Raw genomic sequence first — 26833 nt, 5'->3', positions numbered from 1 at the left:
GTGTCCCTCGCTATGTTCCTGACTTTATCCCTATTCCGTAGTTACTGTCCTGCCTCTTACCCTACCTGAAGCCCTAATACTGTGCCTAACTAAGGCCCTGACTAGTCATCACTAAGGCCCTGACACTGTTTGTAAGTAAGGCCTGGAAGGTGTGCCTAATGCAGGCCCTACTGCCGGCAATAACTAAAGGCCTAACACTATTCTGAGCTAATATACTGACCCATCTTGAAACAAGGTCCTGACACTATCCCTAAGTCAGCCCTGATGCTGGCCCTAAATAAAGCCCTGAGGCTGTCCCTAACACAGGCCCTGAAGCTATCCGTAACTGAGGCCTTGACCCTCCACCTAACTCAGGCCCTGATCATGTCTTTAACTAAGACCGTAATGCTGATCGTACAGAGGACCTGATGCTGCTCCTGAGTCATGCCCTGACAGTGTCCCTCACTAAGTGCCTGACACTACTTCCAACTCAGGCCCTGACATTATTTTATACCTAACGAAGGCTCTGATGCTAACCCTAACTAAGGCCCTGACAGTGACCCTAACTAAGGCCTTGACACTATTCCTAAGTAAGGCCCTAGCCCCAGCCCTAGCCCCAGCCCCAGCCCTAACCCCAGTCCCAGCTCCTGCCCCAGCTCCTACAGAGGCCTTTATGCTCCTCGTAGGCCTTGCCCTGACACTGTCCTTAACTAAGGCCTTGACACTACTACTAACTCAGGCCGTGATACTGTCCCTAACTAAGTCCCTGACAGTGTCCCTGACTAATTGCCTGACTCTCCTAACTCTAGCCCTGTCATTATACATAACAAAGGCTCTAACGCTCGTCCTTACCAAGGACCTGACACTGTCCCTCACTAAGGCCCTGACACTACTTCTAACTCAAGCTCGGACATTATACCTAACAAAGGCTCTGATGCTAACCCTAACTAAGGCCCTGACAGTGACCCTAAGGCCTTGACACTATTCCTAACTAAGGCCCTAGCGCTAATCCAAGCCTTAGCCCTCTCCTACCACATCCCCATCCCCATCCCCATCCCCATCCCCATCCCCAGCCCCAGCCCCGATGCTGATCCTACAGAGGCCCTTATGCTCCTCCTAGGCCTTGCTCTGACACTGTCCCTACCAAAGGCCGTGATACTGGTCGTAAAGAAGGCCCAGGTGCTCTCGATAACTAAGGCCTTCAAAGTGTCCCTCGTTCCATTCCTGACTTTATCCCTAGTCCATAGTTAATGTCCTGCCTCTGACCCTACCTGAAGCCCTAATGCTGTCCCTGACTAAGGCCCTGACTAGTCATCACTAAGGCCCTGACACTGTTTGTAAGTAAGGCCCGGAAGCTGTCCCTAATGTAGGCCCTACTGCCGGCAATAACTAAAGTCCTAACACTATGCTGAGCTAATATACTGACCCATCTCGAACCAAGGTCCTGACACTATCCCTAAGTCAGCCCTGATGCTGGCCCTAAATAAAGCCGTGAGGGTGTCCCTAACAGAGGCCCTGAAGCTATCCGTAACTGAGGCCTTGACCCTCCACCTAACTCAGGCCCTGATCATGTCTTTAACTAAGACCGTAATGCTGATCCTACAGAGGCCCTGATGCTGCTCCTGAGTCATGCCCTGACAGTGTCCCCAGCTAAGGACCTGATGCTAGGCCTCACTCGGGCCTTGTCGCTCTCCCTACGTCAGGCTGTGACGCTGTCCCTACCTGAAGCCCTGACACTGGTTCTAAACAAGGCCCCGATATTCTCAGTAACTGAGGTGTTGACACTATACCTGGGTCATGTCCTGACACTATACCTAGATGGTAACTCATCCCTGTCTTTATCTAAAGTCGAGCCTCTTATGGCAACTAAAGCCCTGATGCTATGCTTAACTCAGGCCCTGAATTTAGCCCCAAGGCCGTGATACTGTCCTAACTAAGGCACTGATATTGTCCCTAAGTAAGGGCGGTACTCTCTTCCTAAATCTGGCCCTGTAATTATATATAACAAAGGCTCTGACGCCCGTCCTAACCAAGGCCCTGACACTGTCCCTCACTAAGGCCCTGACACTACTTCTAACTCAGGCCCTGACATTATTTTATACCTAACGAAGGCTCTGATGCTAACCCTAACTAAGGCCCTGACAGTGACCCTAACTAAGGCCTTGACTCTATTCCTAACTAAGGCCCTAGACCTAACCCTAGACCTAGCCCTCCCCTAACCCATCCCCATCCCCATCCCCAGTCCCTGATTCTGATCCTATAGAGGCCCTTATGCTCCTCCTAGGTCTTGCCCTGAAACTGTGCCTACCAAAGGCCGTGATACTGGTCCCAAAGAAGGCCCAGGTGCTCTCGATAACTAAGGCCTTCAAAGTGTCCCTCGCTCCGTTCCTGACTTTATCCCTATTCCGTAGTTAACGTCCTGCCTCTTAGCCTACCTGAAGCCCTAATACTGTGCCTAACTAAGGCCCTGACTAGTCATCACTAAGGCCCTGACACTGTAAGTAAGGCCTGGAAGGTGTGCCTAATGCAGGCCCTACTGCCGGCAATAACTAAAGGCCTAACACTATCCTGAGCTAATATACTGACCCATCTCGAAACAAGGTCCTGACACTATCCCTAAGTCAGCCCTGATGCTGGCCCTAAATAAAGCCCTGAGGCTGTCCCTAACACAGGCCCTGAAGCTATCCTTAACTGAGGCCTTGACCCTCCACCTAACTCAGGCCCTGATCATGTCTTTAACTAAGACCGTAATGCTGATCGTACAGAGGCCCTGATGCTGCTCCTGAGTCATGCCCTGACACTACTTCCAACTCAGGCCCTGACATTATTTTATACCTAATGAAGGCTCTGATGCTAACCCTAACTAAGGCCTTGACACTATTCCTAAGTAAGGCCCTAGCCCTAGCCCTAGCCCTAGCCCTAGCCCTAGCCCTAGCCCCAACCCCAGTCCCAGCTCCTGCCCCAGCTCCTACAGAGGCCTTTATGCTCCTCGTAGGCCTTGCCCTGACACTGTCCTTAACTAAGGCCTTGACACTACTACTAACTCAGGCCGTGATACTGTCCCTAACTAAGTCCCTGACAGTGTCCCTGACTAATTGCCTGACTCTCCTAACTCTGGCCCTGCCATTATACATAACAAAGGCTCTAACGCTCGTCCTTACCAAGGACCTGACACTGTCCCTCACTAAGGCCCTGACACTACTTCTAACTCAAGCTCGGACATTATACCTAACAAAGGCTCTGATGCTAACCCTAACTAAGGCCCTGACAGTGACCCTAACTAAGGCCTTGACACTATTCCTAACTAAGGCCCTAGCGCTAATCCAAGCCCTAGCCCTCCCCTACCACATCCCCATCCCCATCCCCATCCCCAGCCCCGATGCTGATCCTACAGAGGCCCTTATGCTCCTCCTAGGCCTTGCCATGACACTGTCCCTACCAAAGGCCGTGATACTGGTCGTAAAGAAGGCCCAGGTGCTCTCGAGAACTAAGGCCTTCAAAGTGTCCCTCGTTCCATTCCTGACTTTATCCCTAGTCCGTAGTTAATGTCCTGCCTCTTACCCTACCTGAAGCCCTAATGCTGTCCCTGACTAAGGCCCTGACTAGTTATCACTAAGGCCCTGACACTGTTTGTAAGTAAGGCCTGGAAGGTGTCCCTAATGCAGGCCCTGCTGCCGGCAATAACTAAAGGCCTAACACTATCCTGAGCTAATATACTGACCCATCTCGAACCAAGGTCCTGACACTATCCCTAAGTCAGCCCTGATGCTGGCCCTAAATAAAGCCCTGAGGCTGTCCCTAACACAGGCCCTGAAGCTATCCTTAACTGAGGCCTTGACCCTCCACCTAACTCAGGCCCTGATCATGTCTTTAACTAAGACCGTAATGCTGATCGTACAGAGGCCCTGATGCTGCTCCTGAGTCATGTCCTGACAGTATCCCCAGCTAAGGACCTGATGCTAGGCCTCACTCGGGCCCTGTCGCTCTCCCTAGGTCAGGCTGTGACGCTGTCCCTACCTGAAGCCCTGACACTGGTTCTAAACAAGGCCCCGATATTCTCAGTAACTAAGGTGTTGACACTATACCTGGGTCATGTCCTGACACTATACCTAGATGGTAACTCATCCCTGTCTTTATCTAAAGTCGAGCCTCTTATGGCAACTAAAGCCCTGATGCTATGCTTAACTCAGGCCCTGAATTTAGCCCCAAGGCCGTGATACTGTCCTAACTAAGGCACTGATATTGTCCCTAAGTAAGGGCGGTACTCTCTTCCTAAATCTGGCCCTGTAATTATATATAACAAAGGCTCTGACGCCCGTCCTAACCAAGGCCCTGACACTGTCCCTCACTAAGGCCCTGACACTACTTCTAACTCAGGCCCTGACATTATTTTATACCTAACGAAGGCTCTGATGCTAACCCTAACTAAGGCCCTGACAGTGACCCTAACTAAGGCCTTGACTCTATTCCTAACTAAGGCCCTAGACCTAACCCTAGACCTAGCCCTCCCCTAACCCATCCCCATCCCCATCCCCATCCCCAGTCCCTGATTCTGATCCTATAGAGGCCCTTATGCTCCTCCTAGGTCTTGCCCTGAAACTGTGCCTACCAAAGGCCGTGATACTGGTCCCAAAGAAGGCCCAGGTGCTCTCGATAACTAAGGCCTTCAAAGTGTCCCTCGCTCCGTTCCTGACTTTATCCCTATTCCGTAGTTAATGTCCTGCCTCTTAGCCTACCTGAAGCCCTAATACTGTGCCTAACTAAGGCCCTGACTAGTCATCACTAAGGCCCTGACACTGTTTGTAAGTAAGGCCTGGAAGGTGTGCCTAATGCGGGCCCTACTGCCGGCAATAACTAAAGGCCTAACACTATCCTGAGCTAATATACTGACCCATCTCGAACCAAGGTCCTGACACTATCCCTAAGTCAGCCCTGACACTGTTCCTCACTAAGGCCCTGAGACTACTTCTAACTCAGGCCCTGACATTATACCTCACGAAGGCTCTGATGCTAACCCTAACTAAGGCCCTGACAGTGACCCTAACTAAGGCCTTGACACTATTCCTAACTAAGGCCCTAGCCCTCCCCTACCACATCCCCATCACCAGCCCCATCCCCAGCCCCGATGCTGATCCCACAGAGGCCCTTATGCTCCTCCTAAGCCTTGCCCTGACACTGTCCCTACCAAAGGCCGTGATACTGGTCGTAAAGATGGCCCAGGTGCTCTCAATAACTAAGGCCTTCAAAGTCTCCCTCTCTCCGTTCCTGACTTTATCCCTAGTCCATAGTTAATGTCCTGCCTCTTACCCTACCTGAAGCCCTAATGCTGTCCCTGACTAAGGCCCTGACTAGTCATCACTAAGGCCCTGACACTGTTTGTAAGTAAGGCCCGGAAGCTGTCCCTAATGCAGGCCCTGCTTCTGGCAATTACTAAAGGCCTAACACTATCCTGAGCTAATATACTGACCCATCTCAAACCAAGGTCCTGACACTATCCCTAAGTCAGCCCTGATGCTGGCCCTAAATAAAGCCGTGAGGCTGTCCCTACCACAGGCCCCGAAGCTACCCCTAACTGAGGCCTTGACCCTCCACCTAACTCAGGCCCTGATCATGTCTTTAACTAAGACCGTAATGCTGATCCTACAGAGGCCCTGATGCTGCTCCTGAGTCATGCCCTGACAGTGTCCCCAGCTAAGGACCTGATGCTAGGCCTCACTCGGGCCCTGTCGCTCTCCGTACGTCAGGCTGTGACGCTGTCCCTACCTGAAGCCCTGACACTGGTTCTAAACAAGGCCCCGATATTCTCAGTAACTAAGGTGTTGACACTATACCTGGGTCATGTCCTGACAGTATACCTAGATGATAACTCATCCCAGTCTTTATCTAAAGTCGAGCCTCTTATGGCAACTAAAGCCCCGATGCTATGCTTAACTCAGGCCCTGAATTTAGCCCCAAGGCCGTGATACTGTCCCTAACTAAGGCACTGATATTGTCCCTAAGTAAGGGCAGTACTCTCTTCCTAACTCTGGCCCTGCAATTATATATAACAAAGGCTCTGACGCTCGTCCTAACCAAGGCCCTGACACTGTCCCTCACTAAGGCCCTGACACTACTTCTAACTCAGGCCCTGACATTATTTTATACCTAACGAAGGCTCTGATGCTAACCCTAACTAAGGCCCTGACAGTGACCCTAACTAAGGCCTTGACACTATTCCTAACTAAGGCCCTAGCGCTAATCCAAGCCCTAGCCCTCCCCTACCACATCCCCATCCCCATCCCCAGCCCCAGCCCCGATGCTGATCCTACAGAGGCCCTTATGCTCCTCCTATGTCTTGTCCTGAATCTGTGCCTACGAAAGGCCGTGATACTGGTCCCAAAGAAGGCCCATGTGCTCTCGATAACTAAGGCCTTCAAAGTGTCCCTCGCTCTGTTCCTGACTTTATCCCTATTCCGTAGTTAATGTCCTGCCTCTTAGCCTACCTGAAGCCCTAATACTGTGCCTAACTAAGGCCCTGACTAGTCATCACTAAGGCCCTGACACTGTTTGTAAGTAAGGTCTGGAAGGTGTCCCTAATGCAGGCCCTACTGCCGGCAATAACTAAAGGCCTAACACTATCCTGAGCTAATATACTGACCCATCTCGAACCAAGGTCCTGACACTATCCCTAAGTCAGCCCTGATGCTGGCCCTAAATAAAGCCGTGAAGCTGTCCCTAACACAGGCCCTGAAGCTATCCGTCACTGAGGCCTTGACCCTCCACCTAACTCAGGCCCTGATCATGTCTTTAACTAAGACCGTAATGCTGATCCTACAGAGGCCCTGATGCTGCTCCTGAGTCATGTCCTGACAGTATCCCCAGCTAAGGACCTGATGCTAGGCCTCACTCGGGCCCTGTCGCTCTCCCTAGGTCAGGCTGTGACGCTGTCCCTACCTGAAGCCCTGACACTGGTTCTAAACAAGGCCCCGATATTCTCAGTAACTAAGGTGTTGACACTATACCTGGGTCATGTCCTGACACTATACCTAGATGGTAACTCATCCCTGTCTTTATCTAAAGTCGAGCCTCTTATGGCAACTAAAGCCCTGATGCTATGCTTAACTCAGGCCCTGAATTTAGCCCCAAGGCCGTGATACTGTCCTAACTAAGGCACTGATATTGTCCCTAAGTAAGGGCGGTACTCTCTTCCTAAATCTGGCCCTGTAATTATATATAACAAAGGCTCTGACGCCCGTCCTAACCAAGGCCCTGACACTGTCCCTCACTAAGGCCCTGACACTACTTCTAACTCAGGCCCTGACATTATTTTATACCTAACGAAGGCTCTGATGCTAACCCTAACTAAGGCCCTGACAGTGACCCTAACTAAGGCCTTGACTCTATTCCTAACTAAGGCCCTAGACCTAACCCTAGACCTAGCCCTCCCCTAACCCATCCCCATCCCCATCCCCATCCCCAGTCCCTGATTCTGATCCTATAGAGGCCCTTATGCTCCTCCTAGGTCTTGCCCTGAAACTGTGCCTACCAAAGGCCGTGATACTGGTCCCAAAGAAGGCCCAGGTGCTCTCGATAACTAAGGCCTTCAAAGTGTCCCTCGCTCCGTTCCTGACTTTATCCCTATTCCGTAGTTAATGTCCTGCCTCTTAGCCTACCTGAAGCCCTAATACTGTGCCTAACTAAGGCCCTGACTAGTCATCACTAAGGCCCTGACACTGTTTGTAAGTAAGGCCTGGAAGGTGTGCCTAATGCGGGCCCTACTGCCGGCAATAACTAAAGGCCTAACACTATCCTGAGCTAATATACTGACCCATCTCGAACCAAGGTCCTGACACTATCCCTAAGTCAGCCCTGACACTGTTCCTCACTAAGGCCCTGAGACTACTTCTAACTCAGGCCCTGACATTATACCTCACGAAGGCTCTGATGCTAACCCTAACTAAGGCCCTGACAGTGACCCTAACTAAGGCCTTGACACTATTCCTAACTAAGGCCCTAGCCCTCCCCTACCACATCCCCATCACCAGCCCCATCCCCAGCCCCGATGCTGATCCCACAGAGGCCCTTATGCTCCTCCTAAGCCTTGCCCTGACACTGTCCCTACCAAAGGCCGTGATACTGGTCGTAAAGATGGCCCAGGTGCTCTCAATAACTAAGGCCTTCAAAGTCTCCCTCTCTCCGTTCCTGACTTTATCCCTAGTCCATAGTTAATGTCCTGCCTCTTACCCTACCTGAAGCCCTAATGCTGTCCCTGACTAAGGCCCTGACTAGTCATCACTAAGGCCCTGACACTGTTTGTAAGTAAGGCCCGGAAGCTGTCCCTAATGCAGGCCCTGCTTCTGGCAATTACTAAAGGCCTAACACTATCCTGAGCTAATATACTGACCCATCTCAAACCAAGGTCCTGACACTATCCCTAAGTCAGCCCTGATGCTGGCCCTAAATAAAGCCGTGAGGCTGTCCCTACCACAGGCCCCGAAGCTACCCCTAACTGAGGCCTTGACCCTCCACCTAACTCAGGCCCTGATCATGTCTTTAACTAAGACCGTAATGCTGATCCTACAGAGGCCCTGATGCTGCTCCTGAGTCATGCCCTGACAGTGTCCCCAGCTAAGGACCTGATGCTAGGCCTCACTCGGGCCCTGTCGCTCTCCGTACGTCAGGCTGTGACGCTGTCCCTACCTGAAGCCCTGACACTGGTTCTAAACAAGGCCCCGATATTCTCAGTAACTAAGGTGTTGACACTATACCTGGGTCATGTCCTGACAGTATACCTAGATGATAACTCATCCCAGTCTTTATCTAAAGTCGAGCCTCTTATGGCAACTAAAGCCCCGATGCTATGCTTAACTCAGGCCCTGAATTTAGCCCCAAGGCCGTGATACTGTCCCTAACTAAGGCACTGATATTGTCCCTAAGTAAGGGCAGTACTCTCTTCCTAACTCTGGCCCTGCAATTATATATAACAAAGGCTCTGACGCTCGTCCTAACCAAGGCCCTGACACTGTCCCTCACTAAGGCCCTGACACTACTTCTAACTCAGGCCCTGACATTATTTTATACCTAACGAAGGCTCTGATGCTAACCCTAACTAAGGCCCTGACAGTGACCCTAACTAAGGCCTTGACACTATTCCTAACTAAGGCCCTAGCGCTAATCCAAGCCCTAGCCCTCCCCTACCACATCCCCATCCCCATCCCCAGCCCCAGCCCCGATGCTGATCCTACAGAGGCCCTTATGCTCCTCCTATGTCTTGTCCTGAATCTGTGCCTACGAAAGGCCGTGATACTGGTCCCAAAGAAGGCCCATGTGCTCTCGATAACTAAGGCCTTCAAAGTGTCCCTCGCTCTGTTCCTGACTTTATCCCTATTCCGTAGTTAATGTCCTGCCTCTTAGCCTACCTGAAGCCCTAATACTGTGCCTAACTAAGGCCCTGACTAGTCATCACTAAGGCCCTGACACTGTTTGTAAGTAAGGTCTGGAAGGTGTCCCTAATGCAGGCCCTACTGCCGGCAATAACTAAAGGCCTAACACTATCCTGAGCTAATATACTGACCCATCTCGAACTAAGGTCCTGACACTATCCCTAAGTCAGCCCTGATGCTGGCCCTAAATAAAGCCGTGAAGCTGTCCCTAACACAGGCCCTGAAGCTATCCGTCACTGAGGCCTTGACCCTCCACCTAACTCAGGCCCTGATCATGTCTTTAACTAAGACCGTAATGCTGATCCTACAGAGGCCCTGATGCTGCTCCTGAGTCATGCCCTGACAGTGTCCCCAGCTAAGGACCTGATGCTAGGCCTCACTCGGGCCCTGTCGCTCTCCGTACGTCAGGCTGTGACGCTGTCCCTACCTGAAGCCCTGACACTGGTTCTAAACAAGGCCCCGATATTCTCAGTAACTAAGGTGTTGACACTATACCTGGGTCATGTCCTGACACTATACCTAGATGGTAACTCATCCCTGTCTTTATCTAAAGTCGAGCCTCTTATGGCAACTAAAGCCCTGATGCTATGCTTAACTCAGGCCCTGAATTTAGCCCCAAGGCCGTGATACTGTCCTAACTAAGGCACTGATATTGTCCCTAAGTAAGGGCGGTACTCTCTTCCTAAATCTGGCCCTGTAATTATATATAACAAAGGCTCTGACGCCCGTCCTAACCAAGGCCCTGACACTGTCCCTCACTAAGGCCCTGACACTACTTCTAACTCAGGCCCTGACATTATTTTATACCTAACGAAGGCTCTGATGCTAACCCTAACTAAGGCCCTGACAGTGACCCTAACTAAGGCCTTGACTCTATTCCTAACTAAGGCCCTAGACCTAACCCTAGACCTAGCCCTCCCCTAACCCATCCCCATCCCCATCCCCATCCCCAGTCCCTGATTCTGATCCTATAGAGGCCCTTATGCTCCTCCTAGGTCTTGCCCTGAAACTGTGCCTACCAAAGGCCGTGATACTGGTCCCAAAGAAGGCCCAGGTGCTCTCGATAACTAAGGCCTTCAAAGTGTCCCTCGCTCCGTTCCTGACTTTATCCCTATTCCGTAGTTAATGTCCTGCCTCTTAGCCTACCTGAAGCCCTAATACTGTGCCTAACTAAGGCCCTGACTAGTCATCACTAAGGCCCTGACACTGTTTGTAAGTAAGGCCTGGAAGGTGTCCCTAATGCAGGCCCTACTGCCGGCAATAACTAAAGGCCTAACACTATCCTGAGCTAATATACTGACCCATCTCGAACCAAGGTCCTGACACTATCCCTAAGTCAGCCCTGACACTGTTCCTCACTAAGGCCCTGAGACTACTTCTAACTCAGGCCCTGACATTATACCTCACGAAGGCTCTGATGCTAACCCTAACTAAGGCCCTGACAGTGACCCTAACTAAGGCCTTGACACTATTCCTAACTAAGGCCCTAGCCCTCCCCTACCACATCCCCATCACCAGCCCCATCCCCAGCCCCGATGCTGATCCCACAGAGGCCCTTATGCTCCTCCTAAGCCTTGCCCTGACACTGTCCCTACCAAAGGCCGTGATACTGGTCGTAAAGATGGCCCAGGTGCTCTCAATAACTAAGGCCTTCAAAGTCTCCCTCTCTCCGTTCCTGACTTTATCCCTAGTCCATAGTTAATGTCCTGCCTCTTACCCTACCTGAAGCCCTAATGCTGTCCCTGACTAAGGCCCTGACTAGTCATCACTAAGGCCCTGACACTGTTTGTAAGTAAGGCCCGGAAGCTGTCCCTAATGCAGGCCCTGCTTCTGGCAATTACTAAAGGCCTAACACTATTCTGAGCTAATATACTGACCCATCTCGAACCAAGGTCCTGACACTATCCCTAAGTCAGCCCTGATGCTGGCCCTAAATAAAGCCGTGAGGCTGTCCCTACCACAGGCCCCGAAGCTACCCCTAACTGAGGCCTTGACCCTCCACCTAACTCAGGCCCTGATCATGTCTTTAACTAAGACCGTAATGCTGATCCTACAGAGGCCCTGATGCTGCTCCTGAGTCATGCCCTGACAGTGTCCCCAGCTAAGGACCTGATGCTAGGCCTCACTCGGGCCCTGTCGCTCTCCGTACGTCAGGCTGTGACGCTGTCCCTACCTGAAGCCCTGACACTGGTTCTAAACAAGGCCCCGATATTCTCAGTAACTAAGGTGTTGACACTATACCTGGGTCATGTCCTGACAGTATACCTAGATGATAACTTATCCCAGTCTTTATCTAAAGTCGAGCCTCTTATGGCAACTAAAGCCCTGATGCTATGCTTAACTCAGACCCTGAATTTAGCCCCAAGGCCGTGATACTGTCCCTAACTAAGGCACTGATATTGTCCCTAAGTAAGGGCAGTACTCTCTTCCTAACTCTGGCCCTGCAATTATCAAAGGCTCTGACGCTCGTCCTAACCAAGGCCCTGACACTGTCCCTCACTAAGGCCCTGACACTACTTCTAACTCAGGCCCTGACATTATTTTATACCTAACGAAGGCTCTGATGCTAACCCTAACTAAGGCCCTGACAGTGACCCTAACTAAGGCCTTGACACTATTCCTAACTAAGGCCCTAGCCCTAACCCTAGACCTAGCCCTCCCCTACACCATCCCCATCCCCATCACTATCCCCAGTCCCTAATTCTGATCCTATAGAGGCCCTTACGCTCCTCCTAGGTCTTGCCCTGAATCTGTGCCTACCAAAGGCCGTGATACTGGTCCCAAAGAAGGCCCAGGTGCTCTCGATAACTAAGGCCTTCAAAGTGTCCCTCGCTCTGTTCCTGACTTTATCCCTATTCCGTAGTTACTGTCCTGCCTCTTACCCTACCTGAAGCCCTAATACTGTGCCTAACTAAGGCCCTGACTAGTCATCACTAAGGCCCTGACACTGTTTGTAAGTAAGTCCTGGAAGGTGTCCCTAATGCAGGCCCTACTGCCGGCAATAACTAAAGGCCTAACACTATCCTGAGCTAATATACTGACCCATCTCGAACCAAGGTCCTGACACTATCCCTAAGTCAGCCCTGATGCTGGCCGTAAATAAAGCCCTGAGGCTGTCCCTAACACAGGCCCTGAAGCTATCCTTAACTGAGGCCTTGACCCTCCACCTAACTCAGGCCCTGATCATGTCTTTAACTAAGACCGTAATGCTGATCGTACAGAGGCCCTGATGCTGCTCCTGAGTCATGCCCTGACACTACTTCCAACTCAGGCCCTGACATTATTTTATACCTAATGAAGGCTCTGATGCTAACCCTAACTAAGGCCTTGACACTATTCCTAAGTAAGGCCCTAGCCCTAGCCCTAGCCCTAGCCCTAGCCCCAGCCCCAACCCCAGTCCCAGCTCCTGCCCCCGCTCCTACAGAGGCCTTTATGCTCCTCGTAGGCCTTGCCCTGACACTGTCCTTAACTAAGGCCTTGACACTACTACTAACTCAGGCCGTGATACTGTCCCTAACTAAGTCCCTGACAGTGTCCCTGACTAATTGCCTGACTCTCCTAACTCTGGCCCTGCCATTATACATAACAAAGGCTCTAACGCTCGTCCTTACCAAGGACCTGACACTGTCCCTCACTAAGGCCCTGACACTACTTCTAACTCAAGCTCGGACATTATACCTAACAAAGGCTCTGATGCTAACCCTAACTAAGGCCCTGACAGTGACCCTAACTAAGGCCTTGACACTATTCCTAACTAAGGCCCTAGCGCTAATCCAAGCCCTAGCCCTCCCCTACCACATCCCCATCCCCATCCCCATCCCCAGCCCCGATGCTGATCCTACAGAGGCCCTTATGCTCCTCCTAGGCCTTGCCATGACACTGTCCCTACCAAAGGCCGTGATACTGGTCGTAAAGAAGGCCCAGGTGCTCTCGAGAACTAAGGCCTTCAAAGTGTCCCTCGTTCCATTCCTGACTTTATCCCTAGTCCGTAGTTAATGTCCTGCCTCTTACCCTACCTGAAGCCCTAATGCTGTCCCTGACTAAGGCCCTGACTAGTCATCACTAAGGCCCTGACACTGTTTGTAAGTAAGGCCTGGAAGGTGTCCCTAATGCAGGCCCTGCTGCCGGCAATAACTAAAGGCCTAACACTATCCTGAGCTAATATACTGACCCATCTCGAACCAAGGTCCTGACACTATCCCTAAGTCAGCCCTGATGCTGGCCCTAAATAAAGCCCTGAGGCTGTCCCTAACACAGGCCCTGAAGCTATCCGTCACTGAGGCCTTGACCCTCCACCTAACTCAGGCCCTGATCATGTCTTTAACTAAGACCGTAATGCTGATCGTACAGAGGCCCTGATGCTGCTCCTGAGTCATGTCCTGACAGTATCCCCAGCTAAGGACCTGATGCTAGGCCTCACTCGGGCCCTGTCGCTCTCCCTAGGTCAGGCTGTGACGCTGTCCCTACCTGAAGCCCTGACACTGGTTCTAAACAAGGCCCCGATATTCTCAGTAACTAAGGTGTTGACACTATACCTGGGTCATGTCCTGACACTATACCTAGATGGTAACTCATCCCTGTCTTTATCTAAAGTCGAGCCTCTTATGGCAACTAAAGCCCTGATGCTATGCTTAACTCAGGCCCTGAATTTAGCCCCAAGGCCGTGATACTGTCCTAACTAAGGCACTGATATTGTCCCTAAGTAAGGGCGGTACTCTCTTCCTAAATCTGGCCCTGTAATTATATATAACAAAGGCTCTGACGCCCGTCCTAACCAAGGCCCTGACACTGTCCCTCACTAAGGCCCTGACACTACTTCTAACTCAGGCCCTGACATTATTTTATACCTAACGAAGGCTCTGATGCTAACCCTAACTAAGGCCCTGACAGTGACCCTAACTAAGGCCTTGACTCTATTCCTAACTAAGGCCCTAGACCTAACCCTAGACCTAGCCCTCCCCTAACCCATCCCCATCCCCATCCCCATCCCCAGTCCCTGATTCTGATCCTATAGAGGCCCTTATGCTCCTCCTAGGTCTTGCCCTGAAACTGTGCCTACCAAAGGCCGTGATACTGGTCCCAAAGAAGGCCCAGGTGCTCTCGATAACTAAGGCCTTCAAAGTGTCCCTCGCTCCGTTCCTGACTTTATCCCTATTCCGTAGTTAATGTCCTGCCTCTTAGCCTACCTGAAGCCCTAATACTGTGCCTAACTAAGGCCCTGACACTGTTTGTAAGTAAGGCCTGGAAGGTGTGCCTAATGCAGGCCCTACTGCCGGCAATAACTAAAGGCCTAACACTATCCTGAGCTAATATACTGACCCATCTCGAACCAAGGTCCTGACACTATCCCTAAGTCAGCCCTGACACTGTTCCTCACTAAGGCCCTGAGACTACTTCTAACTCAGGCCCTGACATTATACCTCACGAAGGCTCTGATGCTAACCCTAACTAAGGCCCTGACAGTGACCCTAACTAAGGCCTTGACACTATTCCTAACTAAGGCCCTAGCCCTCCCCTACCACATCCCCATCACCAGCCCCATCCCCAGCCCCGATGCTGATCCCACAGAGGCCCTTATGCTCCTCCTAAGCCTTGCCCTGACACTGTCCCTACCAAAGGCCGTGATACTGGTCGTAAAGATGGCCCAGGTGCTCTCAATAACTAAGGCCTTCAAAGTCTCCCTCTCTCCGTTCCTGACTTTATCCCTAGTCCATAGTTAATGTCCTGCCTCTTACCCTACCTGAAGCCCTAATGCTGTCCCTGACTAAGGCCCTGACTAGTCATCACTAAGGCCCTGACACTGTTTGTAAGTAAGGCCCGGAAGCTGTCCCTAATGCAGGCCCTGCTTCCGGCAATTACTAAAGGCCTAACACTATCCTGAGCTAATATACTGACCCATCTCAAACCAAGGTCCTGACACTATCCCTAAGTCAGCCCTGATGCTGGCCCTAAATAAAGCCGTGAGGCTGTCCCTAACACAGGCCCCGAAGCTACCCCTAACTGAGGCCTTGACCCTCCACCTAACTCAGGCCCTGATCATGTCTTTAACTAAGACCGTAATGCTGATCCTACAGAGGCCCTGATGCTGCTCCTGAGTCATGCCCTGACAGTGTCCCCAGCTAAGGACCTGATGCTAGGCCTCACTCGGGCCCTGTCGCTCTCCGTACGTCAGGCTGTGACGCTGTCCCTACCTGAAGCCCTGACACTGGTTCTAAACAAGGCCCCGATATTCTCAGTAACTAAGGTGTTGACACTATACCTGGGTCATGTCCTGACAGTATACCTAGATGATAACTCATCCCAGTCTTTATCTAAAGTCGAGCCTCTTATGGCAACTAAAGCCCCGATGCTATGCTTAACTCAGGCCCTGAATTTAGCCCCAAGGCCGTGATACTGTCCCTAACTAAGGCACTGATATTGTCCCTAAGTAAGGGCAGTACTCTCTTCCTAACTCTGGCCCTGCAATTATATATAACAAAGGCTCTGACGCTCGTCCTAACCAAGGCCCTGACACTGTCCCTCACTAAGGCCCTGACACTACTTCTAACTCAGGCCCTGACATTATTTTATACCTAACGAAGGCTCTGATGCTAACCCTAACTAAGGCCCTGACAGTGACCCTAACTAAGGCCTTGACACTATTCCTAACTAAGGCCCTAGCGCTAATCCAAGCCCTAGCCCTCCCCTACCACATCCCCATCCCCATCCCCAGCCCCAGCCCCGATGCTGATCCTACAGAGGCCCTTATGCTCCTCCTATGTCTTGTCCTGAATCTGTGCCTACGAAAGGCCGTGATACTGGTCCCAAAGAAGGCCCATGTGCTCTCGATAACTAAGGCCTTCAAAGTGTCCCTCGCTCTGTTCCTGACTTTATCCCTATTCCGTAGTTACTGTCCTGCCTCTTACCCTACCTGAAGCCCTAATACTGTGCCTAACTAAGGCCCTGACTAGTCATCACTAAGGCCCTGACACTGTTTGTAAGTAAGGCCTGGAAGGTGTCCCTAATGCAGGCCCTACTGCCGGCAATAACTAAAGGCCTAACACTATCCTGAGCTAATATACTGACCCATCTCGAACCAAGGTCCTGACACTATCCCTAAGTCAGCCCTGATGCTGGCCCTAAATAAAGCCGTGAAGCTGTCCCTAACACAGGCCCTGAAGCTATCCGTCACTGAGGCCTTGACCCTCCACCTAACTCAGGCCCTGATCATGTCTTTAACTAAGACCGTAATGCTGATCCTACAGAGGCCCTGATGCTGCTCCTGAGTCATGCCCTGACAGTGTCCCCAGCTAAGGACCTGATGCTAGGCCTCACTCGGGCCCTGTCGCTCTCCCTAGGTCAGGCTGTGACGCTGTCCCTACCTGAAGCCCTGACACTGGTTCTAAACAAGGCCCCGATATTCTCAGTAACTAAGGTGTTGACACTATACCTGGGTCATGTCCTGACACTATACCTAGATGGTAACTCATCCCTGTCTTTATCTAAAGTCGAGCCTCTTATGGCAACTAAAGCCCTGATGCTATGCTTAACTCAGGCCCTGAATTTAGCCCCAAGGCCGTGATACTGTCCTAACTAAGGCACTGATATTGTCCCTAAGTAAGGGCGGTACTCTCTTCCTAAATCTGGCCCTGTAATTATATATAACAAAGGCTCTGACGCCCGTCCTAACCAAGGCCCTGACACTGTCCCTCACTAAGGCCCTGACACTACTTCTAACTCAGGCCCTGACATTATTTTATACCTAACGAAGGCTCTGATGCTAACCCTAACTAAGGCCCTGACAGTGACCCTAACTAAGGCCTTGACTCTATTCCTAACTAAGGCCCTAGACCTAACCCTAGACCTAGCCCTCCCCTAACCCATCCCCATCCCCATCCCCATCCCCAGTCCCTGATTCTGATCCTATAGAGGCCCTTATGCTCCTCCTAGGTCTTGCCCTGAAACTGTGCCTACCAAAGGCCGTGATACTGGTCCCAAAGAAGGCCCAGGTGCTCTCGATAACTAAGGCCTTCAAAGTGTCCCTCGCTCCGTTCCTGACTTTATCCCTATTCCGTAGTTAACGTCCTGCCTCTTAGCCTACCTGAAGCCCTAATACTGTGCCTAACTAAGGCCCTGACTAGTCATCACTAAGGCCCTGACACTGTTTGTAAGTAAGGCCTGGAAGGTGTGCCTAATGCGGGCCCTACTGCCGGCAATAACTAAAGGCCTAACACTATCCTGAGCTAATATACTGACCCATCTCGAACCAAGGTCCTGACACTATCCCTAAGTCAGCCCTGACACTGTTCCTCACTAAGGCCCTGAGACTACTTCTAACTCAGGCCCTGACATTATACCTCACGAAGGCTCTGATGCTAACCCTAACTAAGGCCCTGACAGTGACCCTAACTAAGGCCTTGACACTATTCCTAACTAAGGCCCTAGCCCTCCCCTACCACATCCCCATCACCAGCCCCATCCCCAGCCCCGATGCTGATCCCACAGAGGCCCTTATGCTCCTCCTAAGCCTTGCCCTGACACTGTCCCTACCAAAGGCCGTGATACTGGTCGTAAAGATGGCCCAGGTGCTCTCAATAACTAAGGCCTTCAAAGTCTCCCTCTCTCCGTTCCTGACTTTATCCCTAGTCCATAGTTAATGTCCTGCCTCTTACCCTACCTGAAGCCCTAATGCTGTCCCTGACTAAGGCCCTGACTAGTCATCACTAAGGCCCTGACACTGTTTGTAAGTAAGGCCCGGAAGCTGTCCCTAATGCAGGCCCTGCTTCTGGCAATTACTAAAGGCCTAACACTATTCTGAGCTAATATACTGACCCATCTCGAACCAAGGTCCTGACACTATCCCTAAGTCAGCCCTGATGCTGGCCCTAAATAAAGCCGTGAGGCTGTCCCTAACAGAGGCCCCGAAGCTACCCCTAACTGAGGCCTTGACCCTCCACCTAACTCAGGCCCTGATCATGTCTTTAACTAAGACCGTAATGCTGATCCTACAGAGGCCCTGATGCTGCTCCTGAGTCATGCCCTGACAGTGTCCCCAGCTAAGGACCTGATGCTAGGCCTCACTCGGGCCCTGTCGCTCTCCGTACGTCAGGCTGTGACGCTGTCCCTACCTGAAGCCCTGACACTGGTTCTAAACAAGGCCCCGATATTCTCAGTAACTAAGGTGTTGACACTATACCTGGGTCATGTCCTGACAGTATACCTAGATGATAACTTATCCCAGTCTTTATCTAAAGTCGAGCCTCTTATGGCAACTAAAGCCCTGATGCTATGCTTAACTCAGGCCCTGAATTTAGCCCCAAGGCCGTGATACTGTCCCTAACTAAGGCACTGATATTGTCCCTAAGTAAGGGCAGTACTCTCTTCCTAACTCTGGCCCTGCAATTATCAAAGGCTCTGACGCTCGTCCTAACCAAGGCCCTGACACTGTCCCTCACTAAGGCCCTGACACTACTTCTAACTCAGGCCCTGACATTATTTTATACCTAACGAAGGCTCTGATGCTAACCCTAACTAAGGCCCTGACAGTGACCCTAACTAAGGCCTTGACACTATTCCTAACTAAGGCCCTAGCCCTAACCCTAGACCTAGCCCTCCCCTACACCATCCCCATCCCCATCACTATCCCCAGTCCCTAATTCTGATCCTATAGAGGCCCTTACGCTCCTCCTAGGTCTTGCCCTGAATCTGTGCCTACCAAAGGCCGTGATACTGGTCCCAAAGAAGGCCCAGGTGCTCTCGATAACTAAGGCCTTCAAAGTGTCCCTCGCTCTGTTCCTGACTTTATCCCTATTCCGTAGTTACTGTCCTGCCTCTTACCCTACCTGAAGCCCTAATACTGTGCCTAACTAAGGCCCTGACTAGTCATCACTAAGGCCCTGACACTGTTTGTAAGTAAGGCCTGGAAGGTGTCCCTAATGCAGGCCCTACTGCCGGCAATAACTAAAGGCCTAACACTATCCTGAGCTAATATACTGACCCATCTCGAACCAAGGTCCTGACAGTATCCCTAAGTCAGCCCTGATGCTGGCCCTAAATAAAGCCCTGAGGCTGTCCCTAACACAGGCCCTGAAGCTATCCGTCACTGAGGCCTTGACCCTCCACCTAACTCAGGCCCTGATCATGTCTTTAACTAAGACCGTAATGCTGATCGTACAGAGGCCCTGATGCTGCTCCTGAGTCATGCCCTGACAGTATCCCCAGCTAAGGACCTGATGCTAGGCCTCACTCGGGCCCTGTCGCTCTCGCTAGGTCAGGCTGTGACGCTGTCCCTACCTGAAGCCCTGACACTGGTTCTAAACAAGGCCCCGATATTCTCAGTAACTAAGGTGTTGACTCTATACCTGGGTCATGTCCTGACACTATACCTAGATGGTAACTCATCCCTGTCTTTATCTAAAGTCGAGCCTCTTATGGCAACTAAAGCCCTGATGCTATGCTTAACTCAGGCCCTGAATTTAGCCCCAAGGCCGTGATACTGTCCTAACTAAGGCACTGATATTGTCCCTAAGTAAGGGCGGTACTCTCTTCCTAAATCTGGCCCTGTAATTATATATAACAAAGGCTCTGACGCCCGTCCTAACCAAGGCCCTGACACTGTCCCTCACTAAGGCCCTGACACTACTTCTAACTCAGGCCCTGACATTATTTTATACCTAACGAAGGCTCTGATGCTAACCCTAACTAAGGCCCTGACAGTGACCCTAACTAAGGCCTTGACTCTATTCCTAACTAAGGCCCTAGACCTAACCCTAGACCTAGCCCTCCCCTAACCCATCCCCATCCCCATCCCCATCCCCATCCCCAGTCCCTGATTCTGATCCTATAGAGGCCCTTATGCTCCTCCTAGGTCTTGCCCTGAAACTGTGCCTACCAAAGGCCGTGATACTGGTCCCAAAGAAGGCCCAGGTGCTCTCGATAACTAAGGCCTTCAAAGTGTCCCTCGCTCCGTTCCTGACTTTATCCCTATTCCGTAGTTAACGTCCTGCCTCTTAGCCTACCTGAAGCCCTAATACTGTGCCTAACTAAGGCCCTGACTAGTCATCACTAAGGCCCTGACACTGTTTGTAAGTAAGGCCTGGAAGGTGTGCCTAATGCAGGCCCTACTGCCGGCAATAACTAAAGGCCTAACACTATCCTGAGCTAATATACTGACCCATCTCGAACCAAGGTCCTGACACTATCCCTAAGTCAGCCCTGACACTGTTCCTCACTAAGGCCCTGAGACTACTTCTAACTCAGGCCCTGACATTATACCTCACGAAGGCTCTGATGCTAACCCTAACTAAGGCCCTGACAGTGACCCTAACTAAGGCCTTGACACTATTCCTAACTAAGGCCCTAGCCCTCCCCTACCACATCCCCATCACCAGCCCCATCCCCAGCCCCGATGCTGATCCCACAGAGGCCCTTATGCTCCTCCTAAGCCTTGCCCTGACACTGTCCCTACCAAAGGCCGTGATACTGGTCGTAAAGATGGCCCAGGTGCTCTCAATAACTAAGGCCTTCAAAGTCTCCCTCTCTCCGTTCCTGACTTTATCCCTAGTCCATAGTTAATGTCCTGCCTCTTACCCTACCTGAAGCCCTAATGCTGTCCCTGACTAAGGCCCTGACTAGTCATCACTAAGGCCCTGACACTGTTTGTAAGTAAGGCCCGGAAGCTGTCCCTAATGCAGGCCCTGCTTCTGGCAATTACTAAAGGCCTAACACTATCCTGAGCTAATATACTGACCCATCTCGAACCAAGGTCCTGACACTATCCCTAAGTCAGCCCTGATGCTGGCCCTAAATAAAGCCGTGAGGCTGTCCCTAACACAGGCCCCGAAGCTACCCCTAACTGAGGCCTTGACCCTCCACCTAACTCAGGCCCTGATCATGTCTTTAACTAAGACCGTAATGCTGATCCTACAGAGGCCCTGATGCTGCTCCTGAGTCATGCCCTGACAGTGTCCCCAGCTAAGGACCTGATGCTAGGCCTCACTCGGGCCCTGTCGCTCTCCGTACGTCAGGCTGTGACGCTGTCCCTACCTGAAGCCCTGACACTGGTTCTAAACAAGGCCCCGATATTCTCAGTAACTAAGGTGTTGACACTATACCTGGGTCATGTCCTGACAGTATACCTAGATGATAACTTATCCCAGTCTTTATCTAAAGTCGAGCCTCTTATGGCAACTAAAGCCCTGATGCTATGCTTAACTCAGACCCTGAATTTAGCCCCAAGGCCGTGATACTGTCCCTAACTAAGGCACTGATATTGTCCCTAAGTAAGGGCAGTACTCTCTTCCTAACTCTGGCCCTGCAATTATCAAAGGCTCTGACGCTCGTCCTAACCAAGGCCCTGACACTGTCCCTCACTAAGGCCCTGACACTACTTCTAACTCAGGCCCTGACATTATTTTATACCTAACGAAGGCTCTGATGCTAACCCTAACTAAGGCCCTGACAGTGACCCTAACTAAGGCCTTGACACTATTCCTAACTAAGGCCCTAGCCCTAACCCTAGACCTAGCCCTCCCCTACACCATCCCCATCCCCATCACTATCCCCAGTCCCTAATTCTGATCCTATAGAGGCCCTTACGCTCCTCCTAGGTCTTGCCCTGAATCTGTGCCTACCAAAGGCCGTGATACTGGTCCCAAAGAAGGCCCAGGTGCTCTCGATAACTAAGGCCTTCAAAGTGTCCCTCGCTCTGTTCCTGACTTTATCCCTATTCCGTAGTTACTGTCCTGCCTCTTACCCTACCTGAAGCCCTAATACTGTGCCTAACTAAGGCCCTGACTAGTCATCACTAAGGCCCTGACACTGTTTGTAAGTAAGGCCTGGAAGGTGTGCCTAATGCAGGCCCTACTGCCGGCAATAACTAAAGGCCTAACACTATCCTGAGCTAATATACTGACCCATCTCGAACCAAGGTCCTGACAGGATCCCTAAGTCAGCCCTGATGCTGGCCCTAAATAAAGCCCTGAGGCTGTCCCTAACACAGGCCCTGAAGCTATCCGTCACTGAGGCCTTGACCCTCCACCTAACTCAGGCCCTGATCATGTCTTTAACTAAGACCGTAATGCTGATCGTACAGAGGCCCTGATGCTGCTCCTGAGTCATGCCCTGACAGTATCCCCAGCTAAGGACCTGATGCTAGGCCTCACTCGGGCCCTGTCGCTCTCGCTAGGTCAGGCTGTGACGCTGTCCCTACCTGAAGCCCTGACACTGGTTCTAAACAAGGCCCCGATATTCTCAGTAACTAAGGTGTTGACTCTATACCTGGGTCATGTCCTGACACTATACCTAGATGGTAACTCATCCCTGTCTTTATCTAAAGTCGAGCCTCTTATGGCAACTAAAGCCCTGATGCTATGCTTAACTCAGGCCCTGAATTTAGCCCCAAGGCCGTGATACTGTCCTAACTAAGGCACTGATATTGTCCCTAAGTAAGGGCGGTACTCTCTTCCTAAATCTGGCCCTGTAATTATATATAACAAAGGCTCTGACGCCCGTCCTAACCAAGGCCCTGACACTGTCCCTCACTAAGGCCCTGACACTACTTCTAACTCAGGCCCTGACATTATTTTATACCTAACGAAGGCTCTGATGCTAACCCTAACTAAGGCCCTGACAGTGACCCTAACTAAGGCCTTGACTCTATTCCTAACTAAGGCCCTAGACCTAACCCTAGACCTAGCCCTCCCCTAACCCATCCCCATCCCCATCCCCATCCCCAGTCCCTGATTCTGATCCTATAGAGGCCCTTATGCTCCTCCTAGGTCTTGCCCTGAAACTGTGCCTACCAAAGGCCGTGATACTGGTCCCAAAGAAGGCCCAGGTGCTCTCGATAACTAAGGCCTTCAAAGTGTCCCTCGCTCCGTTCCTGACTTTATCCCTATTCCGTAGTTAATGTCCTGCCTCTTAGCCTACCTGAAGCCCTAATACTGTGCCTAACTAAGGCCCTGACTAGTCATCACTAAGGCCCTGACACTGTTTGTAAGTAAGGCCTGGAAGGTGTGCCTAATGCAGGCCCTACTGCCGGCAATAACTAAAGGCCTAACACTATCCTGAGCTAATATACTGACCCATCTCGAACCAAGGTCCTGACACTATCCCTAAGTCAGCCCTGACACTGTTCCTCACTAAGGCCCTGAGACTACTTCTAACTCAGGCCCTGACATTATACCTCACGAAGGCTCTGATGCTAACCCTAACTAAGGCCCTGACAGTGACCCTAACTAAGGCCTTGACACTATTCCTAACTAAGGCCCTAGCCCTCCCCTACCACATCCCCATCACCAGCCCCATCCCCAGCCCCGATGCTGATCCCACAGAGGCCCTTATGCTCCTCCTAAGCCTTGCCCTGACACTGTCCCTACCAAAGGCCGTGATACTGGTCGTAAAGATGGCCCAGGTGCTCTCAATAACTAAGGCCTTCAAAGTCTCCCTCTCTCCGTTCCTGACTTTATCCCTAGTCCATAGTTAATGTCCTGCCTCTTACCCTACTTGAAGCCCTAATGCTGTCCCTGACTAAGGCCCTGACTAGTCATCACTAAGGCCCTGACACTGTTTGTAAGTAAGGCCCGGAAGCTGTCCCTAATGCAGGCCCTGCTTCCGGCAATTACTAAAGGCCTAACACTATCCTGAGCTAATATACTGACCCATCTCGAACCAAGGTCCTGACACTATCCCTAAGTCAGCCCTGATGCTGGCCCTAAATAAAGCCGTGAGGCTGTCCCTACCACAGGCCCCGAAGCTACCCCTAACTGAGGCCTTGACCCTCCACCTAACTCAGGCCCTGATCATGTCTTTAACTAAGACCGTAATGCTGATCCTACAGAGGCCCTGATGCTGCTCCTGAGTCATGCCCTGACAGTGTCCCCAGCTAAGGACCTGATGCTAGGCCTCACTCGGGCCCTGTCGCTCTCCGTACGTCAGGCTGTGACGCTGTCCCTACCTGAAGCCCTGACACTGGTTCTAAACAAGGCCCCGATATTCTCAGTAACTAAGGTGTTGACACTATACCTGGGTCATGTCCTGACAGTATACCTAGATGATAACTCATCCCTGTCTTTATCTAAAGTCGAGCCTCTTATGGCAACTAAAGCCCCGATGCTATGCTTAACTCAGGCCCTGAATTTAGCCCCAAGGCCGTGATACTGTCCCTAACTAAGGCACTGATATTGTCCCTAAGTAAGGGCAGTACTCTCTTCCTAACTCTGGCCCTGCAATTATATATAACAAAGGCTCTGACGCTCGTCCTAACCAAGGCCCTGACACTGTCCCTCACTAAGGCCCTGACACTACTTCTAACTCAGGCCCTGACATTATTTTATACCTAACGAAGGCTCTGATGCTAACCCTAACTAAGGCCCTGACAGTGACCCTAACTAAGGCCTTGACACTATTCCTAACTAAGGCCCTAGCGCTAATCCAAGCCCTAGCCCTCCCCTACCACATCCCCATCCCCATCCCCAGCCCCAGCCCCGATGCTGATCCTACAGAGGCCCTTATGCTCCTCCTATGTCTTGTCCTGAATCTGTGCCTACGAAAGGCCGTGATACTGGTCCCAAAGAAGGCCCATGTGCTCTCGATAACTAAGGCCTTCAAAGTGTCCCTCGCTCTGTTCCTGACTTTATCCCTATTCCGTAGTTAATGTCCTGCCTCTTAGCCTACCTGAAGCCCTAATACTGTGCCTAACTAAGGCCCTGACTAGTCATCACTAAGGCCCTGACACTGTTTGTAAGTAAGGCCTGGAAGGTGTCCCTAATGCAGGCCCTACTGCCGGCAATAACTAAAGGCCTAACACTATCCTGAGCTAATATACTGACCCATCTCGAACCAAGGTCCTGACACTATCCCTAAGTCAGCCCTGATGCTGGCCCTAAATAAAGCCGTGAAGCTGTCCCTAACACAGGCCCTGAAGCTATCCGTCACTGAGGCCTTGACCCTCCACCTAACTCAGGCCCTGATCATGTCTTTAACTAAGACCGTAATGCTGATCCTACAGAGGCCCTGATGCTGCTCCTGAGTCATGCCCTGACAGTGTCCCCAGCTAAGGACCTGATGCTAGGCCTCACTCGGGCCCTGTCGCTCTCCCTAGGTCAGGCTGTGACGCTGTCCCTACCTGAAGCCCTGACACTGGTTCTAAACAAGGCCCCGATATTCTCAGTAACTAAGGTGTTGACACTATAACTGGGTCATGTCCTCACACTATACCTAGATGGTAACTCATCCCTGTCTTTATCTAAAGTCGAGCCTCTTATGGCAACTAAAGCCCTGATGCTATGCTTAACTCAGGCCCTGAATTTAGCCCCAAGGCCGTGATACTGTCCTAACTAAGGCACTGATATTGTCCCTAAGTAAGGGCGGTACTCTCTTCCTAAATCTGGCCCTGTAATTATATATAACAAAGGCTCTGACGCCCGTCCTAACCAAGGCCCTGACACTGTTCCTCACTAAGGCCCTGACACTACTTCTAACTCAGGCCCTGACATTATTTTATACCTAACGAAGGCTCTGATGCTAACCCTAACTAAGGCCCTGACAGTGACCCTAACTAAGGCCTTGACTCTATTCCTAACTAAGGCCCTAGACCTAACCCTAGACCTAGCCCTCCCCTAACCCATCCCCATCCCCATCCCCATCCCCAGTCCCTGATTCTGATCCTATAGAGGCCCTTATGCTCCTCCTAGGTCTTGCCCTGAAACTGTGCCTACCAAAGGCCGTGATACTGGTCCCAAAGAAGGCCCAGGTGCTCTCGATAACTAAGGCCTTCAAAGTGTCCCTCGCTCCGTTCCTGACTTTATCCCTATTCCGTAGTTAACGTCCTGCCTCTTAGCCTACCTGAAGCCCTAATACTGTGCCTAACTAAGGCCCTGACTAGTCATCACTAAGGCCCTGACACTGTTTGTAAGTAAGGCCTGGAAGGTGTGCCTAATGCAGGCCCTACTGCCGGCAATAACTAAAGGCCTAACACTATCCTGAGCTAATATACTGACCCATCTCGAACCAAGGTCCTGACAGGATCCCTAAGTCAGCCCTGATGCTGGCCCTAAATAAAGCCCTGAGGCTGTCCCTAACACAGGCCCTGAAGCTATCCGTCACTGAGGCCTTGACCCTCCACCTAACTCAGGCCCTGATCATGTCTTTAACTAAGACCGTAATGCTGATCGTACAGAGGCCCTGATGCTGCTCCTGAGTCATGCCCTGACAGTTTCCCCAGCTAAGGACCTGATGCTAGGCCTCACTCGGGCCCTGTCGCTCTCGCTAGGTCAGGCTGTGACGCTGTCCCTACCTGAAGCCCTGACACTGGTTCTAAACAAGGCCCCGATATTCTCAGTAACTAAGGTGTTGACTCTATACCTGGGTCATGTCCTGACACTATACCTAGATGGTAACTCATCCCTGTCTTTATCTAAAGTCGAGCCTCTTATGGCAACTAAAGCCCTGAT

The sequence above is a fragment of the Mesoplodon densirostris genome, chromosome 18 (assembly GCF_025265405.1).
Source record: "Mesoplodon densirostris isolate mMesDen1 chromosome 18, mMesDen1 primary haplotype, whole genome shotgun sequence".
NCBI classification, from domain to species: domain Eukaryota; kingdom Metazoa; phylum Chordata; class Mammalia; order Artiodactyla; family Ziphiidae; genus Mesoplodon; species Mesoplodon densirostris.
This window is presented reverse-complemented; position numbering follows the sequence as displayed.